Source organism: Schistocerca gregaria, chromosome 5 (assembly GCF_023897955.1).
Source record: "Schistocerca gregaria isolate iqSchGreg1 chromosome 5, iqSchGreg1.2, whole genome shotgun sequence".
NCBI classification, from domain to species: Eukaryota; Metazoa; Arthropoda; class Insecta; order Orthoptera; family Acrididae; genus Schistocerca; species Schistocerca gregaria.
The window spans coordinates 562,196,593-562,219,694 of record NC_064924.1 but is presented as its reverse complement, the minus strand read 5'-3'; positions in this window follow the sequence as shown (position 1 = coordinate 562,219,694).

Genomic DNA, 23,102 nt, shown 5'->3' with positions numbered 1-23,102 from the left:
AGATAGTTGTGGTAGCAGGGAATGTCTGCACCAAAGTATTGTTGCCGGGAGAGACCGCACATTTATATAATTTTAAAAAGGGCGAGAGAGACCGCGTATGGGTACATTTTAAGAAAAGAGCGGGACAGGCCGCGCATTTTGTAATGGTAGCAGCCATTGTCTGCGCCAGAAAACATTATTGGCCGGAGAGACCGCACTTTAGCGTTCGTAGGAAGTCAGTAGTAAGCGAGATGTGAAGTGAGTCGGTAGCAGGTCTGAACCGAGAGGTTGAGAGGAGCGGTGTGCCTATACTATGATTTACAAGAGCTTATAAACGGAAGTATAGACACATCAGCTAACTATTACCATAAGAGGAACTAATATAATTAAATTATTTTTTTTAAGAAACTCAAGACTACTGAAGGTATATTTTCGCAATGCTAGTTGTAAGATTATTGTAAAAAGTAAGTCCCATTTGAACGTTTGTAAAATCATTTCATTACCAACAGTAAATATTTGAAGAAACGTTTTCAGAACATAATTAATTTTTGCCAGCAATATTGCATTACTGATTGTAATCCGTCCCAAAAACCATCAACATAAAACTTTGAAAAATTTTATTTTTGTCAAGAAAAAGTTTAACTGTGAATTACATAACTTCAGTCAAATTAATTACAGAATAACGTCAGCTTTGCTATTAAAGAATTACATCAGCTCTGGTAATAAATACAGCCACTTATTATGACCGCCCAACAGCAGCTAATAGAGTATAGTAAAACAGTAAGTATATTCATGTCGCAGTTCGATGTAGCAGTCAGATGGCAATCCAGTAACAGTAAAAAAGGTAAGGAACAGTTTTTGGTTATTGCAGGTAACGACGGAGGGCCACGACGACGACACATCCTATGTTTCGTCGAATTAATCACCCAATCACTTTTAATAAGCACCATTTAAATTTGTATGTGAAGAATGCACTTATTGTTATTGAGAAAGAGAATTAATTTCAGAGGGAAGATTTCATTTCTTATCATTAAGCAAGAGATAAAAATTCTAAGGGAAGGTATAATAGGTTATTGTAGAAGGGAAGTTTGCGTAACAGAAGAGATATTGAGGAGACAGGAAGGTTTCACTGTCCAGTAAATGAGATAGATCGTATTCTTGAGAAACACTGTGTTAAGGTGATCTTCGCCGGCCGCGGTGGTCTCGCGGTTCTAGGCGCGCAGTCCGGAACCGTGCGACTGCTACGGTCGCAGATTCGAATCCTGCCTCGGGCATGGATGTGTGTGATGTCCTTAGGTTAGTTAGGTTTAAGTATTTCTAAGTTTTAGGGGTCTGATGACCACAGCAGTTGAGTCCCATAGTGCTCAGAGCCATTTGAACCATAAGGTGATCTTCCGGACCCCCACGCAGATTGCAGGTTTACTCGGCTCTGTGAAGGATGGTTTGCAGCTTCGTAAAGCGGCTGTCTGTCAGATTCCTTGCGGAAATTGTGAGAAGTCATAAATAGGTCAAACAAGACGCACCGTTCATGAGAGACGTGTGGAGCATCGAAGATACACACGCTTCCAGAATGAGATTTTCACTCTGCAGAACTAGCACTCCTGCAAGGTTCACAGGGGAGCTTCTGTTAAGTTTGGAAGGTAGGAGAAGAGGTACTGGCAGAAGTAAAGCTGTGAGGACGGGGCGTAAGTCGTGCTTGGGTAGCTCAGTTGGTGGAGCACTTGCGCGCGAAAGGCAAAGGTCCCGAGTTCGAGTCTCTCCCCGCCACATACTTTTAATCTGCAAGGAAGTTTCATACACACACTTATTACAGCCAGACATGTCGGCTGTGGCCGAACATTGTATTGATACAGGGCATTCTAAGAATTGCAGTGATGTGAAGATTTTAACATCCACATCTTCCTTTTGGGAATCTATCTTCAAGGAAGCTATAGAGATTAGATTAGCTAATAATTTAATAAATAGAGATAATGGTTTTAATTTGGAAAAAGCATGGAATCCGGCTGTTGGGGTAATTAAACTGCAGAGAAGTCGGCATGGTGTCACCGCCGTCGATCATACTTCGATAAGCGGATCTATTGTCTGTACGCCTTCGCCACAGGCGCGCAGCTGGTGACCACAAGGACCATAAACAGACGGCTCAGAACAAGAGGGTTTACTGCGCTCCTTGCGCTGACTACCACTGATCTCTGTACACCAACGAGCGCGTTTGCAATGATGTCGGGAACATTCGGCGTATGACATACGTGACTAGAGTAGAACTGTCCTCAGTGATGAAACGGTCATCGAGTTGAACCTCGATGGCCAACCAAGATGTGTCGGGAGACACCCCGGACAAAGGTGGGTTACCAACCAGACACACGGCTAGACAACCAGGAGTGATGGTTTTGGGTGCCATTTCTTTTCATTGCAGGATCCGTTTGGATGTCCGCGACACTCTTTCACCACAGGGCTCCGTCGAAGATATTCTATGCGTCGGCCTTTGTGGCAAGCTCCCTGGGCTTAAATGACAACAAGATAATGCCTGCCCAAAATGGCAAGAGTTTCTTTTGTTTGTCTTTGAGCTAGCCAAACCTTGCCGTGGCCAGTAAATTTGTCGAATCTATCCCCAACTGAGAACGTTTGGAGAATTATGGGTAGGATCCCGCAAACATTTAGGGTTTTTGGCGATCTAAGGCAGCAATTGGACAGAATTCCTGACGATAAGAGTCTGGAGGTCGTCCTGGAAACTTTGTCAATCAAAACCAAACAACATAACAGCTTACGTAAGGGTCAAAGGTGGAAGAACGAGGTATTGACTTTCTCAATTTAAAAATCTTTTTCTCTTGAAGAAATCATCCAACTTTTTACAATTATAATCATGCCAGAATGATCCGGTAGATACTGACGTAATGATATATTAACAAGTTTGTTTTCAAAATCATGCTTAATGAACCAGATTTAGCCATGCCTGCAGAACAGTCGTTCCCATCCTACGAATAACTACTGGATATCGGACACAATCATGCTAACGGCGGTGGAAGCAGCACGGCGATCTTTCTCCGACGTTCGATCGTACACTCCTACCTCACCTATCATCAATGGAGGCGACTGCGGTGACAATACTTGCTGATCATAGCAACATCACACTGGTTGCAGCGTACACTAGCCCACAGCCAGCATTCGAAGAAGAGAATGTGCTGGCCATTTTAGATCTGTATGACAAGATTCTGTGCCAGCCGGTGTGGCCGGGCGGTTCTAGGCGCTTCAGTCTGGAGCCGCGTGATTACTACGGTCGCAGGTTCGAATCCTGTTCGGGCATGGATGTGTGTGTTGTCCTTAGGTTAGTTAGGTTTAAGTAGTTCTAAGTGCTAGGAGACTGATGACCACAGATGTTAAGTCCCATAGTGTTCAGAGCCATTTGAACCATTTTGAACAAGATTTTATTACGCGGAGACCTAAACGCGAAACATTTCGCTTGGAAGTCCCGGAGAAACAGCCCGACAGGCAACAGACTACATGCGCCGGAGGAACGCCTGGCTGCCAGATGACCCCACATATATTTCCTCAAATGAAAACCAGCCACCCGACGTTCTGGGCATTGTTATGCTTAGAAACCTTCAACTCGGCCCGCAGCTGAAGTCTATACATGATTTGACTTCTGGCCATCACGCAAAGTATTGGGTCATGAACACTCACCAGCATGAACGACCACCAATTGGGACCACTACAAGTCATTTGTGTACATCACATCTACCGATTTCCGTCCAATTCTGATAATTCTTTCACGTTGCATCATATTTTATGTTAGAGCAAAGATTCCCAAACTGGTGGGAGCGCGCCCCTGGGGGGGGGGGGGGGGGGGGGGGTGATTATGTTGCAAGGGGGACGCGGGTGGAGTTAGCGGTATAAACCTAATATTTCTTTTTAATGTCGATATTTTAATAAAAATGAATGTGCAGGTATTAATGATAGATTATGGTGCTAAATGCAATCGTTTGGCGTCCCACTTCCCGCAATCCTATCTCAATAACCTATCCTAGAACATACAGCTTTTGAAGATCACGTTTAGCATGTCACGTTTAGAATGTCACGTTTAGAATGTCACACATAGAAACACTCAAAATTACGAAGGTGATATGCGTTAATTCTAATATATCAGATGTATAAACAGCTTACTTCTGACAATTGGAAAACAAAAAAGTCAAGTATTAACTATTCCGTACATTTGTACACATGAACTGAGCGTAATCATGTTATAACTTTTAACCGTAGTAGGCTATGTTCATCAGAGTAATAATCTCTTAGACTGCGTAACTGCAAAAATGCCGATTTATTACCCTGTCAACACGCGGATTCCAATGTGATGCGATTACAGTGACTTTAACAGACTGTATACGCTTAAAATGAACTGGCGGGTTCCTAATTTGGACGCCAGGGTTATGCCCTTTGTCACCAGAAAAATGTGCACGACGTGAATCGAAATAGTACAAGTGTTCGTTCTGGAAACATTGTCGTGAGTGCTAACAATGAAACATAACCCAGATAGGTAGACAATGAAGTCCATTAGTGAGGCTATATTTTTTTTTTTTTTTTTTGAACGGTCAGTACTACAGCTCTTTTATTCGGATTACTTATCTGACAAAACAGTTATTTTTCTTCTGCCTTTTGGAAATACGGCATAATTTCGTTTTAAATTTGTGTACGGCCTTTGTTGCGACAATGGCTTCTTTTGGTACGAGTACAGAGATAACTGCTTGGCACTGCGCACAGTTTCCAGCGATGCGTGAGGTGTATCCATGACCTTACTTAATTACTGTGAAATTTGACAACCAATTCATTGATGTTGTTTCAAAACTTGTAACGTTTCGTTTATGAGTAACGAAAGATAGGGGCACGAAAACGATTTTGGCATAAAACCCCAGGCTGCACTGCTCAGAACAGCACCGCAGAGCAGGTAGCAAATTATTAGGGTGCCTGTGGACTGTTTCCGCCCTAATCCGAGAAAAGCCAGTTTCTCCCAGCAAGAGCCATGCTCGGCCACCAGGTCGCAGACAGACAGTGCACTGACTACCTGCGCTGTGGCTGGTCTTCCCCGTTCTTCGCCCCACTCCTCACAGGCAGTCATCTGAGGTGCCGACAGATGACAGTAGCTTTCCTTTATTTCAGCTGGTTGCTTTCACTTGTTGGCACATCTGATGTATTGGATTTTCCTGAAATCGCGTTGAATCTTTCACAGTTGTGCTTCTGTAAAATCAGTGTTAGTGCGAAATTATACTGTTAACTTCTTGTTTTCTTTTTACTTCACCGTGAGTGTCGTGAAGAAAAGTAAGTATAATGATGATTATATCAAACTCGGTTTTGCTTCTATACAAAAAAAAAGGTGTTGACCAGCCGCAGTGTGTTATTTGCTGTGAGGTATTGAGCAATGATTTCATTAGACCTTCTCGTCTGGAACGCCATTTGTGGGCAAAGCATGGCGCACTGAAAGAGAAACCGAAGGAATTTTATGCTGCAAAATGTGATAATTTGAAACGGATGAAGTTGGACACTGCTGGATCCTTCGCTCAGACATCAGAAAAGGTACTGGAAGCCTCGTATGAGTTATCGCTACTTACTTCAAGGACCAAAGAAGGTCATATTATCGGAAAGCTGCTGATATTGTTCTTGGGTCAGAAAGTAAAGAAAAACTTTCACAAATACCGCTTTCTGACAACACTGTGAAACGTCGCATTGATGATATGGGCGAAGACATACAAAATCAATCAGTTACGGCCGTCAAACAATCGCATTTTTCCGCTACACAGTTAGCGAGAGTAGCGACGTTGCGAATTGTTGCCAACTGCTGGCTTTCGTTCGCTATATAGAAAATGAAGCAATTAAATAAGAGTTGCTGTTTTCTACAGAGCTAAAGACAACTTCAAAAGCAATTCATATAATGACAGCCGTCTCTGAATTCTTTTGTAAAAATAGTTATCATGGCAGAAACTGATAGGCGTATGCACAGACGGCGCCCCGTCAATGCTTGGATGTCGCTCAAGATTCGTGCAGATTGCCAGAGAAAAAAAACCTAGTTTTACTGCTATCCACTGTGTAATACACCGTCAAGCATTGGCAGCTAAGACACTTCCAAAGGAACTCAATGATGTCTTGAAATTGTGCGTCAAAATCGTGAATCATATTAAAAAGTGTGCGTTAAATTCCAGGTTATTTACGGCTCTTTGTGAAGACTTGGGAGCAGAGTATAAAACAATTTTATTTCATACAGAAGTACGCTGGCTCTCAAAAGGAAATATGCTAGGAAGATTATTTGAACTTAGAGACGAAGTGACACAGTTTTTGGAAAATAACAAACTGAATTGTATGTGGTATTTAGAAAGCAGGGTTTTCATGTTGCATTGGCTTATCTGTCAGATATTTTAGAATCTTTAAACACTTTGAATTTGAAATCACAAGGTGGAGAGTCAAACAATTTTTCATCGGGATGCCATCAAAGCGTTGCAAACTACGGAAACGTAAAATTTTAGCCTGCAATTATTGCTGCTTTCCCAGGTTGTTTGGAATCCTGGAAGAAGCCCGATTTCACAATGATTTTAAGGATACTGATACTAAGAGTAAAATATCGAACCATTTGCAGCACCTCATTGATGAATTCGAACGATACTTCCCTAACAATTGTGATGATAAAATTTATTATAGGTTAGCAGCGGATCCATTTCACGTTGACGTGGATGTGTTGCCAGACAGACAACAAGAGGAAGTCTTAGAAATTAAAAATGATTCTGCAGCGAAGTATAACTTTGAGAAGATGGATAAACCTTTATTTTGAGTGAAATATCTCACGGTGTATCCCAGCAAGGCAGAACAAGCACCGAAACTGTATTTACCATTGTCAAGCAGTTATTTGTGCGAAAGAGATTTTTCAGCGGTAGTGGCGATACAAAATAAGCTTAGAAGCAAACTCAGTATTGCCAATGATTTACGTTGCGCAGTTTCTACTATTCAGCCAAGAATTCAAAATCTTGTAAAAAATATGCAAGATCATCCTTCACATTGATCTATTTGTTTGTTTATTGCCATATGTGTGTGGAAATAATATTTTTATAATAAATACGACACATTATAAGATAACTTGTTATTTTTCTCCTAACTATCCTTACCTATAGGTAATACCGTAAAATTATAAAAAAACTATTTCGAAGAAACAATATAAAATAAACATAGTGAATCTGATTTGAATATAAATACTGCATGTGATCCTTATGGATTCTGATGTTACGTGTGGTATGTTATTTCAACTAATGGTAGTATTTCTTCTGGATGAAGACACAGCGAAAGTTTATCCTAGATATGGCAAGCGAAGAGTAGTTCTAAAATCGTATACTGGTGAAGAAATTATGTGCAGCAAGGGAATGTAATCAAGGTAAGGAAGTCGTTTTATTCATATTTTTAAAGTTCTGTGTAGTCTGCAAAATTATTTTATAGAACTTATTTTTTATTTTTTGTTTGGTTGTGAGAACTGGGCGTTTGTCGCCGTTCGGTAACTGTCGTCGTTGACATAAATGCCAACCTATGCGCAATGACAATGGGGAGCGCTGTCGTCATACAGATCACTGATGTTCGTTAACACCGTGACTGAGTGACTATTTCTGATAATGAGTGAAAGTAATAAGCTACACTCAACTTAAAATAATGGCCCGCATTTGCAAAGGTCGCAAATATTTTTCCTTGTTTACTAAGGACTTTCTTTACTTTAGGAGTGGCTTATAATCACTAGACTAGACTAGACTGATGACGTAATAACTGCGACTCGATACATTAACAGCCCACCATGTTACGTGACGTCACCATCACAAATTTTTCAATAGTTTCTTGATAATTAATAAAAATTTTTATATTTTTTTTTAGGGGGGGGGGAGCACGGAAGTTTTCTTTTCGGGAGAAGGGGAGAAGGGGGGCGTGAAAAAGAAAAGTTTGGGAACCTCTGTGTTAGAGTGTACTTGATATAAAAATGCTGGTACGACGGCGTCTCATTAGGAGGTAAGTTTATTTTAGTGATGCTTAACAAAACTAGTTCTCGACTTCAGTGCTATACTGGGTTATAAAGACTGTCCCGTTAGATTAATTAAAGTGAACCAGCAGCGCCAGTGTAGATATTACTTCTCAACATGAAACAAGACGCTGCTATTATTTTCCGATGGTCATCTCTAGCTACGATTACAGCAGCGAGAGGAGACTAAACAAATAATGGAAGATGCACTCGAAGACTATCAGTCGATAGATTTATTACCTAATGACTGTGGTCATACGAATATTCAGTGCAAGGATAATGGCTGCGGAATAAAGCATTACATTTACGTGAAGTATGAGAATTGTTTTTGCCTGTTCATGTTTCATTTTGCGCTTCCTTGTTTTCGACCACATTGTTAGAATCCTCGGGGCTGAATCGAGGACCGCCATTTGGCAGTAACGATTGATCACTTCGTACGAAAAGTTACTCTTCACGGTACAGTCGATGTCTGGGTCATCATAGATGATGTCCTAGCTCAGAAGTGTCTGTGCAAGTAGCGTGTTATTTGTCGTTTTCGGGACAAAACTTCCATTTGCCACAAGTGATTTAGACTCCGCTGGAAGCCATTATGAGTACTCACACCTTACCTATGCTCCCCCAGAAAACCACTGCACCATCTTTATTACGTAACTCTCATTTCAAAAACAGAGAGAGAGAGTGAGTTAGAGACACCTATTATCAACGATTTTTTTGTTTCTTGGCTGATCTCTATTCCGAGAGTGAAGTTACGTTTGATGCAGCCAGACACTGACTGAGAACAGCACGAGTAAACGTCGAAGCAAGAACTTTATTACTAGTTGTCCAAGAGGTAGCTCCGCTTAGCCTGCATTTGTGAACTGCCAGCTTTTCTGAAGAACGGGCTACAGAAAGGGATGGCGCAAACATGCCGGAAACCAGGAGATGAGAAATCGTGCATCTCGTCTGACAGTAAGAGAGAACTGCTTTATGTTATTTGGCAGCCAGATCTGTGAGATAGACATACAAGGCAGAGTCTGGCCAGCAGAGAGCGCTGGCATTGGGTCATGCACGCTTCGGAGGTTAATTTAATACTGGCAGAAGGAATTAGACCTCCGAGCGGACGGGCCCTCACCGGGTCGTGGGGCAGCGAAGCGCACCCGCAGCACCTGCTCTGCCCGTCCGCTTTTCCTTCCAGAACTTTCGACATGCCACCTGACACTTTGGTGCTGACTTTAATGAAGCCTTCTACTGGCCGTCCTGATCGAGGTTTGTAACTGTTATCGTGTCGCAACGCTGTAATTTGGGGCTTCAGCTTCTTGCAGATGTTACTTGCGTTTTTGTCACTTCTCTTCTTGCTGATGCATCTTGAGCAATGCATCCTTGGGCAACTGGTCAACAGCCGCACCTACCGCGCTGTCCATTAGTGAATTTGCCTCATGCAGTTCTTACAACAGAAATCAAATGGGACAAAGTGCAATCAGTGGAAGAAAAATCTACTGTCTGAGAAGTGGGATTACGTAAGTTCTCCAAAACAATGGAGAAAGTGAAAGCAGATTGGTCCATAGGAAGAAAAATTTGTAGTGAAAACTACGTTTCCCCACGTACCAGTCACTATTTGAAGCTATGATCTGACACAACGAGTTTTGAAGCAAAACAATATATTTCCAATTACACCCATATTTTCGATTTGCTTGATAAGTCATTGTGATCATGTAATAATTCTGTCGAAATTTAATATTGGTATATTGGCAAGAGATGTTGGTCACACAATACCAAGACTGTAGACATTCAATGCGTCAACACTTCTGAAGATAAAGATGAAACAACAAATTATGTCTGACATATATGATATACAAGTTCACTAAAGGTCGTATCAGATAGAAATTCACATACAAAATCCTTGTACATATCCGCAGAGAAAATGTCTGTTTTCAATTGAAGCTCTATTTAGCCCAGTTCTTCTTCTAGTATGTAATATTGCTATAGAATGAACGAAAAATTTTCTCAATCTATTTATCTGGAGCACAAACCCAAGACCCCATGACGAGTGTGGTGCTACAGCTGATCGTCAAATTTTAAGCGGGTAGATATATTTTCAAATGAAAAGTGCCTGATGGATGAAATATACTGAACACCAGGAATAATTAATTAGCATTCGAAGGATCAGTATACACAGAGAGGAGAGTTGAGGCCACTTGTTTAAACGTTGAATGTACTAGATAATGAGGAGGCGAAGAGGGCAGCTCGATCTTGAGATAAGAGGGTCAATACCATTGCAAACGATAGATCAAAGACTCACAATTGAGAGACAAGAAGATAAATGGTATATCTGTGGTCCTCTGCCAAACACGTAAGTGTAGACTGCAGAGTAACCATGTGGATATACATTCTCATAACGCGCGCATATTTCCTGTTTCAGCACCCAACTTTTTCAACACGTCCTTACGAAATGAGTGCATAACGTGTTGTCATTGATCATTCGTCAATTAAACCTGGATGTTCGAACTGTAGACACCCGTTGGCTTTGTTTTAGATCAATCTGGTTTCCATCTACACCTCCTTTCAAAACTTAAGTTAAATATTCAACGAGAGAAGAACTTGGAACGGCTTTCCTAAAGCACTGTTATCGAATGATTCCCCATTATATGGCTACTTACGACACAAATTGAGACAGAAGTCTTCGTAATAGTGTAACATATTTGCTCTGGTTTTCTTACAGTGAGCAATAATAACAAAAATAGACTGCTACAAGCACAGACAACTTTACCTAAAGTCGCACTACACGGACCCTCCCACCGGAGATTTCGAGTTCTGTGTTGTTCATAGCATAAGTTGGTTTAAGTAGTGTGTAAGTCTAGGAATCGGTGACATCAGCAGTCTGGTTCCTTAGGGATTCACACACATTTGTATCTTAAGAGAATGAAAACATTAATAACATTCATTCAATATTCATTCCTGGACTGAAGTGTCAGTATAGTCATTTCGTCCTCCTAGACTTCTATTCTGCGTCCCACTTCACGATAGTGTAGTTCTCTTGCGAGACGTTTCGGTTTCCGTCGGGCCTCCTGATTCCGGACACATTGCCATGTTTTACGATTTCTATTTTTAGGGGCATTCAAGTCTTGGAGTAAAGGCGAGAATCCGTCGTGGTGGGGAACATGAATTTTGTGTTTATGGATGCTTGGCGGAAGACCCTCATTATGTTCCTAGTGATGGTAGCAATAGACCCGTCAAAAAGGTCAATGTTAGAGAAGTCTGAAGTAGGACAGACATTGTTGTTGACAAATGCGTTGGTGGTCGTTTTTGCTGGTGTGCATACATGATCCAATGCTTTGGTCAGTTTTCCAATCACTGGGTGATGGTCAGAAGTCAGATCATTTTTAGTCTTCAGCTGGGAGTCGATTTGAAGGTTTCTAAGCATAACAATGTCCAGAACGTCGGGTGGCTGGTTTGGTTATGAGGAAATACATGTAGGGTCGCCTGGTAGCCAGGCTTTCCTCTAGCGCATGTAGTCTGTGGCCTCTCGGGCTGTTTCTCCGGGAGTTCCAAGCGAAATGCTTCGTGTTTAGATCTCCGTATAATAGAATCTTGTCATAGAAATCGAAAATGACCAGCAGATTCACTTCTTCGAATGTTCGCTGTGGGCTTAAGTACGCTCCAACCAGTGTGAAGCTTGTATGATCAGAAGGTATTGTCACCACCGTCACCTCCATTGATGCTAGCTGAGGTAGGACTGTACTATCGAACGTCGGAGAAAGATAGCCGTGCTACCTCCAAGGCCATTAGCATGATCCGTCCGATATCCGGTAATTATCCCTAGGATGGGAACTAATGTTCTGTAGGCAAAGTTAAATCTGGTTCATTAAGCATTATTTTGAAAAAACTTGTGCTGCGCGGGGTAGCCGTGCGGTCTCTGGCGCCAAGGCCCGGTTCGCTCGACCCCCACCCCCTCCCCCACCGTCAGAGGTTCGAGTCCTTCCTTGCGCATGGGTGTGTGTATGTGTTGTCCTTAGTGTAAGGAAGTTGGATTAAGTAGTGTGTAAGCCTAGGGACCAATGACCTCAGCAGTTTGGTCCCATAGAACTTACCACAAATTTCCATTTTTTTTTTGTAAAACTTGTTAATTTATCATCACGTCAATATCTACCAGATAGCACATGCTGGCCAGTTACAGAGTTGTCACATAGCCTATTACTGAATTTCACTGGCGATATATCGTATTATTGCTCCAAGGATACAGTTGCTGAGCGACGGATAGATTCTGCCTCCTTTGCATACTCAAAACTGATTCTGAATGACCCTAACTTTCCTGGCTTGAACGTTCCTTCGGATTTTCTATTTTATTTAGTGCGTCTTTCATGATGTCGGTAGTTTATGGGTCTAAGCTTTGTTCTGTTATAGTTTTGAGTTGTGAATCGAGAACAGTTGTATCTTCCGTTTTAAAAGTCACCACACTTATACACAGTTACGACAGATTACTTGATACCTTGACGTTATTTTCAAGCTCATAATTTGCACAGAGCGTTAAATGTGTCTAAATCGTGTTTGATATGATCTGACATTTTTTTGTGTAGTTACTGAGCTATATCCAGAAAACGGTGAAGTAAACTTTGAGTGACTGCCAATAACTGTATTCTTCTTCGATTCCTTGAGCCAGTTCTTCCACGAGTTTTCACCGTATCTCACGAAAACACCATGAAGGTAAAATTAGAGAAAATCGAGCTCATATGGATGCTTACGAATGATCGTTCGACTGCTCGCAAAAATGGGAACGAAGATTAATAATTAACGACCTGTCGACGAGAGTCATTAGAGACGGAACACAAGCCCTGATTATAAAAGGGTGGGGAGGCAAATCTGCCGATCATCGAAGGAACCATTCCGGCATATACCTTAAGCGATTTAGGGAAATCGCGCCAACCGACGGGGACTTGAACAGCCGTGCTCCTGAATGGGGGTCCAGCTGGCCAACCATTGCCCCACCTCACTCGATGCGCACCCTATTCAACTGGATAAGGAAAGGGGTGTCTTTGGAACAAAAAGTACACTCAAATCATGCACTGGCTTGCAGAGTGTAGATGCAGATGTAGTTTTACGCTGGATGTGAGTTACAGCTACTGATTCCTGGACTCCTTTATTTTTAAGGTTGTGTACCTCAATCGGTAAAAGCGGAACATTTATAGAATCATTTTGCTGTCTGTTTCTTTGTCAGACTATTAAAGGCCCTTTTCCTCAAAACAGACAGACGTATGACGTTCAAATTTATGTCACATACTAAGTTTTATAGATTCCTGGTGGTGAAGAAAACGTAAGCTTCTAAGTTAGTGCAATCAGAAGACACAGTCACTGATGTCTCATATTTTGATAATCGCAAACTCACTCATCAAAACCTATAGAGTACTTACCGTTGATTTAGAATCATTAAATTTTGCAGGAAGCAAGGTTTAAGGTTACAAGTAAAAAAAACAAAATTCCAGACGGTCTCAATATGTAATTATAAACACATAAAAATATTTTTCGTCATTTGTTATCCGACTTCAAACTAAGAAGTAAATCATTCTCGGAAGTCTTGCAGTTTCTGGGATCGATATCCGGCCAGTATCAATGTCGATAACAGGAAGTAAAGGTCGAGTTTCTCGATTCTCGGGATGGACGAACTGTCTGCATATATTGTTAAGCTTTTACGGAGCCCTCAGAGGGCCAAAATAAATTTTCCTTAGAGGCAAGAGCGAAAAGTGTTCAACTAACATTTAGTAATGACTCTCAAGTTAGTCTGAAAAAATTAATCACTACTTTTAACATTTAGTTTTAATCTAATACACTCCTGGCCATTAAAATTCTAACATGATTAAGGCAGCATATAGCTAACGTCAAAGTGACAAAAAATAAACAACATGATTGGGCACAGTAATGAGTAGCATTTCACGGCACCTACACTAAGTATACATTAGTTACGTAGTGAGTGTCTCTATGTTCAGTGTCGTTTAATTGCTGTTTTGTTTGTGAGAAGATAGTGTTATGCATCGTATTGCAAGGCGAAACGTTTAGCAACACGTGTGGGAAGTCGAGAGCGACAGTATCGCGGACTATCGATCCTGCTGTTCCCCGTTACACGATACAGCTCACAGCATTAATCGGAATCCATCTACACTCATGCCAGTAAGAAATCGAAGCGTTCAGGATTTCAGCGGCGTCGCACGAAGATCTCATGACTAAATTGTTTGCACATTCGGTAAATGAACTTGTTTGCCGTGAGAAAAGATATCCACACGAAGAGCGCGACGACTTCTTGAGTACCACCAACTGTCGCACGCGGACCTTGAGAGAGACGCGCCCAACGACAGTACTGGACATAGGAGAGGCACCTTGTCGTCTCTTCAGGCGAGCCCTGATTCTGCATATTGCGTCACGATGGACGCCTCCGAGGAGTACGAGCGTTTGGATTTGTCACTGTCAGTGGGCTCAGCATCGGATTTGAAGATATCGAGCGCCATGGGATGTAACTTACACCGAGGATCACCTATGGTTCGCATAGCCGATGATTCGGACAGTAGCCATAACTTTTATGACGTGTTAAAGATGGCTGCCTGTGCCTTGGTTTCGAGATCTCCGTGATTTCACTTTTCATCAAGGTAACACAAGACTGCATCGTCAGTGGCGTCATCTGCGAGGGGCATTCAATAAATAATGAAACTTTTTTTTTCCTGAAAGCATGTTGGTTTTATTCAGGATTCCCATGCAACATAATATTCCTACTCTTTTGGCTACAAATCCCTATTTTTTCAATATAATTTCCGTTCAATTCGACGGCACTGTGCCAACTGAGTGGGAGAGCTGGTGTGCCAGCATGGTGCTTCTCCACTGGTCGACTTCGGAACCACCGTCTTGCTGCATCATAAGCCTTTCCATCATCCACGTACTTCTTCCCGTGAAGTTCAATCTTGATTGGACCGGATGGATAGAAGTCGGAAGGTGCGAGATCCGGACTGTACGTTGGGTGAGGGGGACCAGTCCAAAGAAGTTTCATGAGCTCCTCTCGGGTGGGCAGACACGTATGAGGCCTTGTGTTGTCATGGAGAAGGAGAACTTCGTTTGCATTTTTGTGGCGACGAACCAGCTTAATTCGTTTCTTCAGTTTTCTGATGGTAACAAAACAGAGTTGACCGTTGCACCATAAGGGAGGACATCAAACAGAATAACCGCCTTAGAGTTCTAGAAGGCCGTCGCCATGGCTTCACTGGCTGATGGTGCGACTTTGAGAGGTGCTCTGGCGCCACATCATGAATTTCGGTTTTTTTTCTGGTTCCAATTGATCAACCCATGTTTCATCGCTCGTGACGATATCCGACAAAAACCTGTCACGAACAGCCTCGTAACGCGCAAACAATACCGCACGAATGGTCGTAGTTTGCTCTGCGGTGAGGACGACAGCTGTGTTACCGCAACTGGTGGACGATTGTATCAGCACTATCAACGGAGACGTCCAGTTGTGCAGCGAGGTGCTTGATTGCGATCCGTCAATCTACTCCAATGAGAGTGTTCATACGTTCCAACATTGCAGGAGTCACAGCTGTGACGCGGGAGATCGGACGGGTTTGTACTCTTAAAGGACTAAAGAATACTGCAACGCTCTGGTTTTCAAACAAAAGAGACTCAATGACAGCTATCTTCTTTTAACGCACCTCAGTTACACTCGCCATTTTGAAGGATATGTATAGGGCCGCCACCTATCAGAAATTCATGAAACTACTGGGGCTGAAGTGTGAATATTCCGCTATGGCCCACAATAAATTCCGCATTGTCAGCCGAAATTGGTCGAGAAAAAAAACGTTGCCTTACTTATGGATGACCCTCGTCTTTCGATGCCTGGGGTGTTTGACTGTGACCATTGGCAGCATGATCACCAGACTGCTCACCCGATGAAGACATCACATCATGGGGTGCCGAGAGACAGATTCACCACATCTTGGCAGCCTCGGAAATCGATGAACTCTGGCACACAAGTGAGGAGCGTTCCCCCCGTCGGAGGTTCGAGTCCTCCCTCGGTCACGTGTGTGTGTGTGTGTGTGTGTGTGTGTGTGTGTGTGTGTGTGTGTGTGTCGTCGTTAGCATTAGCGTCGTTACTTTATGTTAGATTAAATAGTGTGTAAGCCTAGGGACCGGTAACCTCAGAAGTTTGGCCCCATAACACCTTACAACAAATTTAAATTTGAGAGGAGTGGAATGATGTGCACGTGTCTGTCAGCCATGCTCGTATCCAGCTATTGCTGGTGCCAGAGAGGGCAACCCTGTGCACTAAATCGAGCACCCTGAGGAACTTCGAACTGCCTACAAATATCGTTATGTGTTCTTGGTACTACATTGTCTACTCTCAGCAAGTAAAATTATGTTACTTCGTATCCTTCCTGGTGATTCAATTTTAGTAGCCAGCAGTCTGTTTATTAATAACGACATATCCTACATTAGGTCACCATCTCGGTTGTCTCTGATCAATGTAGTAAAGAATTTTTTCCTCTTCATCTTCCGTCTATTCATCCGCCTACTTATCCTATCCACTTTCACGTCGTTTTCACTATAGGCAAAACTACGTCTTCCACATCAGTCTGTTTCCTGATCAATTTGCTTGTTTCCCTGCCTCTCCTTATAATTCCTAACATGCACTGCCGAACACCCCCCCCCCCCCCCCCTCCTCAGGCCACGTCTGCCTGTATTAGCAAAACTGTCATTACACATAGTTTATAAATTTTCAGGATCAGACAAACAGGAAATTCAGTTGCACTCCAGAATAGTTTGATTATTACTTTTATTTCGTTTGCTATAAATCCAGTCGTACATGTTACCACTTATCATTAGTAATAAATTATATTAGCACTTTCCTGGTTTATATAAATCGACAACTAAATGTTCGAAGAATATTTCGAATGAAGGAATATTTTCGAATAGTGGAATTCCAACCAAAGTTCAATGTATTGGACTCCACGTGGACGAAATTCAAGAAACATATTTTCATAAAACAGAACTATCGTCCTCGCGAAGAATGATTGGTGTCTAATAATCATTACAATCAAAAGCTAAGATTACCATTTTAATGTACCACAACATACTGGTGTACAACTGGATAATCAGCTATGGTAGTACTGAAAAGAAGAACGACGGAACATGACCTATGTGCTATGTCAAACACCAAACACAAAATAAAACGGATTATTAGATGTATGTGATAACATTTGTCTCATTGATTCATTATTTCTTGGTTTAATCAAAACTACAAAAGTTTGTGACATATTTGTTTGAACGTTAGTAATTATTATGCATCATTTATCACTATGAAAATAGCGATGTTAATTTCTTCGAATCTGTACTTCAGTTAGAGGTCCTACTCTGTTGGGGGCATTGTTTGATACCTGCTCTCTTCCAGGGGCAACTTTCTCGGAAAGGCCCAGCGTGCGGAGCAGCGTTGGCAAAACCGCAGTGGTGCTGCCACCTACAACTCATTACAGCGCTGCTGCATGGCAGGAGAGAGGCCCAGCTGCGTGCTGTTCTGCAGCCTGGCGATGACGTGACGTATGGCCATAAAGTCAAGCCGCCATCAATCTCAGGAAGGCAGTTTGACTGCTCTGCTATACGTGACCTTGCTCGGAACACCACACCTTGCCCTTCTCGTCACAGCTGGCTGCTAGCTGTCTCTACTGGCTGTAGGGCGCACTTTTCGTCTGTCCAGAGGCTTCCTACACGAACTGTACCGCCTGGTATCAGACATGTAAGCAGCAGCAGTGAATCCTAGAATCATGCCACAAACTGCATCTAACAACTAATAGCCCAAATCTCTGACAGAGATACAAGGCAGTTTACATTACTATTAGGTTACTATATGGTGATGTCTTGTTAAAAAATTATCACTGACCTCTGTTACACAGCAGAAGGAAATAAATCTCCATATAGGTTAAAATACAGGAATTTTTAAATTATCACACACATCAAAAAAATTTTTGCATTGCCCCGGTTCGCAGAACTTCTGAAGGTAGACGTTGACTGTGGATATTGTATCATAGACACAGTCTCTTTAACTGTTCAGATATGTCACTAAACCCGCCCAAAAATGTAAACAACCATGCATGAGCAGCACCTAATAGACGGAGCGGGTCCGAGAGCCGATCAGTTATAGTCATTCCACCAGGAAGGAGGTACGCGGCTCGTGTTATCTGCAGTCGAACATGCCAAGATGGTAAATACTGCGGTTCGATCGCGTACGAAGTGTTACTTTGTTGCAAGGAAGGGCTCTCAACAACGGAAGTGTCCAGGCGTCTCAGAGTGATCCAAAGTGATGATGTTCAGACAGGGAAGAGATACAGAGAGACAATAACTGTCGATAACATGCCTCTCTCAGGCCACCCAAGGGCTACTACTGCAGTGAATGACCGTTACTCTACGAATTGTGGCTCTGAGGAACACTGACGTCAACGCCACCATGTCGAATAATGCTTATGGTGCAGGCACAGGACGTCGTGTTGCGACTCAAACTGTGCGCAAGAGGCTGCATGATAGGCAACTTCACTCCCGACGTCCATGGCGAGGTCCATCTTTGTAAACATGACACCATGAATCGCGGTACAGATGGGCTCAACAACATGCCGAATGGACATCTCAGGATTGGTATCAGGTTCTCTTCGCCGATGAGTGTCGCATATGCCTTCAGCCAGACAATCGGCGGAGACGTGTTGTGAGGCAACCCAGTTAGGCTGAACGCCTTAGGCACACTGTCCAGCGAGTGCAGCAAGGAGGAGGTTCTGTGCTGTTTTGGGGTGGCATTATCTGGGGCCAACGTACGCCGCTGATGGTCATGAAATGTGCAGTAACAGCTGTACGATACGTGAATGCCATCCTCCGACCGATAGTGCAACCACATCGGCAGCATATTGGCGAGGAAATCGTCTTCATGGACGACAATTCGCGCCCTATCGTCCACATCTTGTCAATGACTTCCTTCAGGATAACGACATCGCTCGACTAGAGTGGTCAGCATGTTCTCCAGACATGAGCCCTATCGAACATGCCTGGGATAGATTGAAAAGGGCTGTTTATGGAAGACCTCACACACCAACCACTCTGGGGGATCTACGCCGAACTGCCGTTGAGGAGTGGGACAATCTTGACCAATAGAGCCTTGATTATCTTGTGGGTAGTATGCCACGACGAATAAAGGCATGCGTCAACACAAGAGGACGTGATACTGGGTATTAAAGGTACCGGAGTGTACAGCAATCTGGACCAGCAACTCTGAAGGTCTCGCTGTATGCAGTGCAATGTGTAGTTTTCATGAGCAATAAATAGGGTGGAAATGATGTTTATGTTGATCTCTATTCCAATTTTCTGTACAGGTTCCGGAACTCTCAGGAAAGAAATGATGAAAAACTTTTTTTGATGTGTGTTGTTTTGACACAAGTTATTATAAAACCTCTCTTCCTTTTCTCTGCCACTCCTACCCCATATACGACACAAATGTTAGTTTATACACGCATTGTCAGAGGAAAAAAGTGTGGCACCGGGAAGGTGAGGAAACTAAAGCGTACTTCGCGAATTGGAAGGGTATGTAATATTATTTCGGTGATTACAAAACCGAATCCTATTGACAATATCTTGGCAGTACGATCCCATTTGTTGGTATGATGTTGTATTTACCATTTCCTGAATGCACACAAAGAATCTGTTACCACGGGTATCACAAAGGATTCTGTATGCCCTACAGAGGCAAGATGGTCCACAATTACTGTATCTAGCCTTTGATATACTAGTCACAGGCACTAGGACTGGGTTGAAGTTCGACTTGGTTCCACATACTGTCGATTAGAGATAGACCTCGAGACTTTATCGACGAAAGAAGCACCTCGGCATCATACAGACAGCTCATGAAGACACGTGCTGTGTGTGGAAGCGCATTTTCCGATAGAAAAAAGATGCCGTGATACTAACTCAGGCGGTAGAGCACCTGCCCGAGAAAGGCAAAGGTCCCTAGTTCGAGTCTCGGTCCGGCACAGAGCTTTTATATGCCAGAAAGTTTCATATCAACGCACACTCCGCTGAAGAGCGAGAATTTCATTCTGGATACCGCAATACTGGTGCTTAAAGGGTAACACATGATGCTGCACTACCATTGTGTTGTCAGAGTTCCCCCAGTCACTAACCATGGCCTGCAGTCATACCCGAATGGTTCCGCTGTGCCTCTTGGCTCTCCAAAGTGTTGGACGAATGTAAACTCCACATATTGCCGCCAATATCACCGGTAATGGTCATGTGGGATAGAGCAGAACAGCGATTCACCGCTGAACACAACGCGACGCCATTCGTCAGTAGTCCATACTTCCCAGTCACGACTCCCCTACAGACGCAGCCATTTGTGTTGTGGCGTTAACTACAGCCTATGCGTGGGGCGGCAGTTCCCTAGTTCGGCAGCTGATCGTCTGCGATTGATGGTATTGGAGGACACAGTGTTGCAGGGAGTCCATTACTTGATCTCGTATGGCAGTCGCAGATGTGAAGGGGTTACGATGTGCCTGGTGCACATTACTGTGTACCCCATTTGTGGTGGTCAGACGAGACCGATTGGACCCTTCACGATGAGTATACTTGCTTCTAGCTCTCCATGCTATCCAACGTCGAAGCACTGCCAATCCGAATGGCGCACAAATCTGGATACCGTACGATTGGACAAGCTGGCCAAAAGGGGGTCCATTACATATTACGATCTTCTTCAACAGTCGGCGGTCTCCGTCAGTCAACAGACGAGGTCGGCCTGTACGCTTTTGTGCTGTACATGTCTCTTCATGTTTCCACTTCACTATCAGATCGGAAACAGTGGACTTAGTAATGTTTAGGAGTGTGGAAATCTCGCGTACAGACGTGTGACACAAGTTCCACTCTATCACCCGACCACTTTCGAAGTCCGTGAGTCCCGCAAGAGCGCCCTATTCTGCTCTCTCACGATGTCTAATGACTTCTGAGGTCGCTGATATGGAGTGCCTGGCAGTAGATGGCAGCACAACACACCTAATACGAAAGACGTATGTTTTTGGGGGTGTCCGGATACTTTTGATCACATGGTATATAATCACATTTCCTTCTTTTTCATTCCAGCACGAATACTATATTTCTTAGTGACTGCTACTTAATGGCGCTTATGTGAAGGCAACTCCACAACGTCTTATCATCTCGATTCGCAGCAGATGTCACGGCACGCCACGTGAAAACATTCCGCACTGTATTTAAAATGAAGGCATTCGCACCAACCGTCGTCGGAACGCAACGGCGTGAAACGTCGGCGTCAAAGTTCCTGTGGAAGTAAGTAAGAAAGCGGGTTGCAGCCGTCCGTAGACAGAAAAAAAAAATAATAAAATAAAATAAAATAAAGTACTGGCCGCTCATAATCACCTTTCAATAACTAATTTTATGCATTTGTGTCTTCTTAATTATTATTTTAGTTGTTTCTTTATTTTTGTGACATTGCGAAAGTTGAATTATAACACTTTGTTAGTGTTCTATGAAAGAAATGTACAACATCAACTAAAGCTCCTACATTACGCGTAAATAATGCAAAAATACTGAGAAGTATTTTACTCAGAATATTGTTTCAATAGTTAAAAACTGTGCTCCCGTGGGGGACATACTACACTGAGCCAAAATACGAGGGCGTGCTGAAACGTAGTGCCTCCGAATTTTGTATGACAAAACTACTGAAGCTTTTTAAACAAAACAACACGTTTATTCTTCATGTCTACATATTTATTCCTCAATATAGTCACACTGGTGACGAACGCATATCACCCAACGAGAGAACAGTTTGTTGATACCGTCACTGTAGAACGTTTGACTTTGTCGACGGAGCCACAACCTCAACTCTGCTTGTACCATCTCATCACTATCAAAGTGGAGTCCTCGAAGGTGCTTTGTAAATCTGATGGGGCGAAGTTGGGACTGTGTTTGGAATGATCGATTAGGAAGAACCCCGGATGTCTGATTGTTGCAATACCGCACTTGTCTTGGCATTGTCAAGCTGAAAGAGAGAGTACTCGATGTGTGGACGAACTCTCCGAATTCGGGCCTTTTGAAACTCGATTGCAGCAGGCTCTCTCTCTCTCTCACGCACGCCACAGTTACGTTACACGCCGCCATGTTACACGCAACAACTCGGAGCCCTCTAGCGGCAGACGGTTGCAACTTGCGTCAGTGAAGCGGGAAAGTTGACGCAGAATATGCATGACATGCAACTGAGAAGAGAACAAAAAATTCGGAGTCATTACTTTTCAGCACGCCCTCGTATTATGTCCACTGTTCACCACGGAACTGAGGCACTATTGGCACGTGACGCTGTAAGATAAGTATATAAGCAGACCGGAGACAGAATGGGGAATCATTCTGGGACGATGCGAGCAGCTAACAGGGTAATCCACTGACGTAAGCAAATCTGGAAAAGGGCAGGCTTTTATGGCCCCTCGTCTGGGAACGAGCATCCTGTAAAGGAAGAAGTTGCTTGACTGTTGACGAGCTACTGTCGTGATCATTTGTCTAAAGTGGGTGAAGGCTGCTGAAGGGGACAAGGTGTTGGATGTCGATGTCTCTTCACAGGACACGCAGATCGAAGGCTTGCCAGTGACAAACAGGATAGGCGCAGATCTGCGGCAAATCTGTCGATCGAGTACAATGGTGATGCAGGCCCCAAGTGCTTCGGATCACACGTTGCGTAACACATTGTTGAACAAGGGCTCTGCAACATACGACCACTACGTGTTCCCACAGTGACGCAGTTACGTCGTCAGTTAAGACTACATTGGGCATGGCCTTCGATATTGGACTGAAAGTCACTGGAAACGTGTAGCCTGGTGGAATGAATCATGTTTCATGTTACACGAGTTCAAAAGTCGTGGTCCGACATGCAGTCAATCCACGTGAACGGGTGCTAGAAACACGCAGCTCGCCACGGACACAGGACGGTGGGGGCGGTATGGTGCTATGGGGATTTTTACCTAGTTTTAATGGACATGTGGTAACAACCGAAGGCAATATGACAGCTGTGTACTACGTGAACCTTAATATGGACCACTTGCATCACATGATGCTTGAC